Source organism: Amphiura filiformis, chromosome 14 (genome assembly GCF_039555335.1).
Source record: "Amphiura filiformis chromosome 14, Afil_fr2py, whole genome shotgun sequence".
NCBI lineage: Eukaryota > Metazoa > Echinodermata > Ophiuroidea > Amphilepidida > Amphiuridae > Amphiura > Amphiura filiformis.
This window is the reverse complement of record NC_092641.1, coordinates 64199339-64205017: the sequence shown is the minus strand read 5'-3', so window position 1 is coordinate 64205017 and position 5679 is coordinate 64199339. Positions and strand designations below refer to the sequence as shown.

Sequence of the window (5679 nt, the reverse complement as noted above, 5' to 3'; positions counted from 1 at the left end):
ATCCTATACGTTGATTTTGTTCATAATGGTGGAAAGTAGGGATAAAATTCAAACTGAGAAAAAATTCTAGTATGACTTTATATGGTACAATGGAATCGTAACGCCCTTTGCCCCCGAAGGGGGCTATAGGCACACCGGCCCCTAGTAAGATTTCGTGATTTTATTGCAATCGACGGGGTCGCATCGGTGCGCAATCGTTTCTCTAGGTTTGTGGGTAAGGGAGTTGCCGGGAGTTGTCGGATGCGATATCGCCAAGTAGCCATTGGATAATCTCCACAAACAATTCTAAATGTCATGGTTAGGGACGCACCATTAGATTCTCAGGGGGGCATGGGAGTTTGGGTCAGGCAGTTTTTTTTTTTTTTTCGCCGGCGAAGGCGGCGGAATTTTTTTTTGCCTCCAAGAGCACCAAATTTTTTTTTTCGCCGCAGTTATTTTTTTTTCAATTTTAATGTACATTTTTATACAAAGTTGGGTGGGGGAAATTTTTTTTTTTACACATCAGTGAGGCAAATTATTCTTTTTCGTCTCACTAGTGGGCAAAGTTTTTTTTTTTCTTACTAGTGGGCAAAGTTTTTTTTTTTCAAAAACTCCCATGCCCCCCCTGGAAATCTAATGGTGCGCCCCTTAGTTTGAATGGCCTGTCAGCCTTGTAATTTTTTTCAGCTCGTACATCATGTGTCACGTTTCATATATATACATTTCAGTGGCATACGCACAGCGGGTAAACCTACTACGTAGCCTGGGGGAGTAAATTTTCAAATCGTTTGCGGGTTGGCCACGTGCCCCCTGCCCCTATGACGCTGCGCCATTGGTTGTAAGCCTACCAGATTATACCTACCACAGCAATCGGCTCTGTTGTAGAGGACAACTTTATCAACACATTCGTCTTGCTGCATGTCAACGGCCCACCAAGGGTTTCCTACATTATTAAATGCTGAACACATGAAACGAATAAATAGGACATTATTATATTGGTCTGTTGCATCAAATCATTTTGAATCATTAATAATTATACTCGTGTATACATATATAAAATTTAAAAAAGTGTCTGCCCTAGTGCTGTAGCGACAACTATGACCATAGCATGTATAGTGCTAGATAATAATGACTATGTATAGGCCTAGGATTGTCCAGGGCCGACAAAGTACCACAGGACCTACAATCAACGAAAAAAGTCTTGAAACGCTTGCGTGTTACCCGGGGCGTGTTAGTAACGGAAAACTGTCACCCCCTCTCCCCCGTGCAATGTTGAGAAATACCAAAGTCTTCAGCTGTTTCCCAATGTGTTCCAACATTGATTGATGGGGGAGAGGGGAAGGGTAAATCCTTGTTGTAGATGTCATGCTTGTTCCCAGGAAAAATCTACGTCATTTCCATGATCATATGAAATGCTGCACGGAATTTCGACAGAGTGTACCAAGCGTTCCAAGGACTTTTTTCGTAGATTGTAGTTAGTCCGAGGTTGCTCAGACTGATAAATCCTTGTCGCTTCGTACGTAGTGGAGAAGGCTACAGAAACTGAGAAAATACAACAGACAAGTTGCATTTTAGTCTTTTTTACCTGTAGTAGACATCTTTTGCGCTGCCAGACTAACAACAAAATCGAGACATTAGGTATTTTCAGATAGTGTGTTTATTTTATTCAAAAGACAGATTTCATACAATTTTCCGGGACAATTTTAGCCTAAGGGGTATCGGTGGTGGTGTGGGACCATAAAATTTTGTTGCCGAAATAGGGGTTGCAATTTTATCATTGACGCAGACTTTTTGTAAATTTCGCCCCCCCCCTTTCCGAAGAAAATGTCAGCTCCCTTTACATCCCTTTGTAACAAAGTTAGTTATAAATCAACTTTCGCACTCACCTGTATGTGTGCAAGACTCAGAGAAATAATATCCGTTGGTGTTGCCATCCACTGCGTGGTCAGAGGTGCCCTGGGAAGCATGTGTAGAACTTTGGCTGGTAGGTTTGCCGATCAGGGAAATTTCATTCTGGGGTGGAGCAACTGCATAGTGAGAAAATTAAGGCTATACAACATCAGAATTTTAGGACTACGGATTGGTATAGCATGCTGCACCAGTAGTGTAGTGGGATTTTTCCGGTGGGAGGGGTAAAAAGGTACATGAGGTGGAGGAGAAGGTAATAATGCCCTTGTTTGCATTGCACTTTTCGATCGACTCAAATATGAAAAAATAGGACCGCGGTTTTTTTTTTCATATATGAATTTTAATATAGACCCTAATTGGAAAAAAAAAAAAAAAAATATTTTGCCTGTTTGTAATTCCTACTACCATGACTACTGACTGACAAGCTTGATAAACATGATAAACCTTATAAAATACCGATCGACTGACCCTGACTTTGGAGCTTCAAGAGGAATGCAAACTTTTTTGATGCCTTCTGGCATGCCAAGCTTTGCATCTAATATGAAAAAATACCGAATGACGATTGGCACATCCGTCACATTTAAGCTATTACCATATCAATTTAATTTGTGTTTGCCTTGAACAAAGGGAAATTAAGGGTGTATGCAGGATCCTGCTTGGCTGGACATTTATTAATTTTATTTTATTTTATCTTGTGAAATTTAAAAAAAATTACCAATTTTTACAAATTACGCTTCTAAATAATAAATTTGCATGCATTCATGTAAGCCCATTGTTGTTCTAGAGACAATTTATTCCAGTAACAAATATTTTAGTTACTATTTTGTCAAAATATGGACCGAAATATACCAAATTTGATTCTTACCAATTTTGGTGACAATTTTGACCATAATTGAGGGCCTAATTTAAAAAAAAAAAATAATTATGAGTGAACTTTTGTCTCTAGATTAAAAATATGTGATTTGTTATAGTTAACCTGCAGCCTCAGTGCTCAAAGAATTATATCTGGATAATCAGAGCGGCATTCACCGTGTACAAGAGCAAGCGTTTGGTGTAATTCATTATCTGTCATTTTATGTTTGCATTAGTAATGCAGCTGCTAACCTCATAATGTGTCGGCTTTAATACTCTGAATTACTCGGTTGCTCATATACTCCGTGCTACTTGAAGCCCCCGGGCTAAGCCCTTTAGGGCGAATTGTCTTACTTTCTACAAACAGTCCACAAAAATTTAGAGACATTTTAAAATTGAAGCAAAATTTAGCTATTTTCCAAAAAAAATTGGAAAAAAAGACATAGACCCTAATTGGTATCAAATTCGCAAAAATATTTTGCCTGTTTGTAATTCCTACTACCATGACTACTGACTGACAAGCTTGATAAACATGATAAACCTTATAAAATACCGATCGACTGACCCTGACTTTGGAGCTTCAAGAGGAATGCAAACTTTTTTGATGCCTTCTGGCATGCCAAGCTTTGCATCTAATATGAAAAAATACCGAATGACGATTGGCACATCCGTCACATTTAAGCTATTACCATATCAATTTAATTTGTGTTTGCCTTGAACAAAGGGAAATTAAGGGTGTATGCAGGATCCTGCTTGGCTGGACATTTATTAATTTTATTTTATTTTATCTTGTGAAATTTGGAAAAATTACCAATTTTTACAAATTACGCTTCTAAATAATAAATTTGCATGCATTCATGTAAGCCCATTGTTGTTCTAGAGACAATTTATTCCAGTAACAAATATTTTAGTTACTATTTTGTCAAAATATGGACCGAAATATACCAAATTTGATTCTTACCAATTTTGGTGACAATTTTGACCATAATTGAGGGCCTAATTTAAAAAAAAAATAATTATGAGTGAACTTTTGTCTCTAGATTAAAAATATGTGATTTGTTATAGTTAACCTGCAGCCTCAGTGCTCAAAGAATTATATCTGGATAATCAGAGCGGCATTCACCGTGTACAAGAGCAAGCGTTTGGTGTAATTCATTATCTGTCATTTTATGTTTGCATTAGTAATGCAGCTGCTAACCTCATAATGTGTCGGCTTTAATACTCTGAATTACTCGGTTGCTCATATACTCCGTGCTACTTGAAGCCCCCGGGCTAAGCCCTTTAGGGCGAATTGTCTTACTTTCTACAAACAGTCCACAAAAATTTAGAGACATTTTAAAATTGAAGCAAAATTTAGCTATTTTCCAAAAAAAATTGGAAAAAAAGACAGTCCATATGGCAAAAGTGTCTTAGAAAGACGGGTCATTCAGGTACCAAAACGCCAAAAATGCTACCCATGTTTATCAGTGAGGCAAAAAAATTTCTTCAAAAAACTCCCCCCCCCCCCCCCCCCCCGATAATATCTAATGGCGCGTCCCTAATGCAGCTGCTAATATCAAAATGTGTGGGTTTTAATACTCTCAAATACTCTGCTGCTCATAATGCTCATAATGCTCCGCGCTACTTGAAGCCCCCCGGGTAAGCCCTTTAGTGATTTACTGTTAAAACTACTTTCTCATATTAATTAGTTCAAGAAAGATACAAATGCTTTACTTACCTTGTGGACGCCCTGGACAAATTCCACACGTTACAGGGCATGCATAATTGAATTGATCGTCATCGTCACAAAAACGTTTATTTTCGTCACGACAAAAATCGCTCCTATCCACACATGCTAGGAAAAATAACAAAATATCATAGTTAACCTGCCGCCTGCAAAAAGAATTTCAGAATATATATCAAAACGGTATCTAAACCAGTCAACACCATCCGCCAGGCCTTAGTCCACCTCCAGGCCTAGCATCCCAAACGGTGTACTATGATAAGGTATACTGTGCGCTGAGAGTTTTAACTGTACGGACACTAATACATAGGAGAAACATCCCAACCACTCAGGAAAAGGCTACAATAACATCGACGTTTTAGTTCGGGTCCCACGGAATCTGCGGTTATTTACTTGATGTCAAAAAATTACAATACCCTGCATCATGGGCACTTTTCTTTGGTACGCCCATTTCCTTTTTAAAGTAAGTGTTTAAAATAAGTCGGAAAAAAAATGTAAAGGTATGTATACCCTTATATTTTTTTAAACATGTAAGCCAATTTACAGCGCCACGCATCATTGCATTCAGTCACAATGGTTAATTGTGTAAGAAAAGAGGCCGTTTCTAAAGTTGCACCTGAGTCAATTTTCTTTAACACATGAATAAACCTGACCTACTGTACTGTTTGAGAGTATTGACTCCTATTGACTCAAATGCAACATTAAGACTGTTTAAAACGGTCTCTTTTTTACATAATGAAACCATTGTGACGTAACGCAATGACGTGTGACGCTATAATTTGGTCCATTTGTGTAAAACAAATAAGGCTACTCATACCTTTTTACAAGTTTACAATTCGGCAAATATTAAAGTTACTACTTCCTAATAGTTAGTGCAATAAAGATAAAAATGATTTTCTTACCACAATCTCCACACGTTTTGGGACAGTCAACTTTAAAATCTTGGTCCGTGTCACATGTGTCTTTATATGCGGTACAATAATTAGCATATTCCAGATCCACACATTCCCATACTAAGAAAAGTAACAAAATCTCATTGTTAACCAGCAGCCTGCACAATGATTTTCAGAATAATCAGATCGGTATCGGTAACGGGTGCACACCAGTAAATAGCCCCTATTGACTCAGTTCTTCAAAACTTGCCCTTTCTGCAAGTCTAAGGCCTGATGAAGACATCCATTGTAGAAATTATATACGGAGTCCGGCATTTTTTCCAG

General features: G+C 38.0%; 1 long non-coding RNA gene across 1 annotated transcript; it reads right to left on the bottom strand.

Annotated features, from left to right (window-relative positions):
- Positions 1 to 847: 847 nt before the first annotated feature.
- Positions 848 to 4566, bottom strand: LOC140169114 (uncharacterized). The gene is made up of 3 exons (XR_011861359.1): positions 4457 to 4566; positions 1866 to 2006; positions 848 to 937 (listed from the first exon to the last, which is right to left on the bottom strand). It is a non-coding gene; the product is annotated as an uncharacterized lncRNA (long non-coding RNA).
- Positions 4567 to 5679: the final 1113 nt, after the last annotated feature.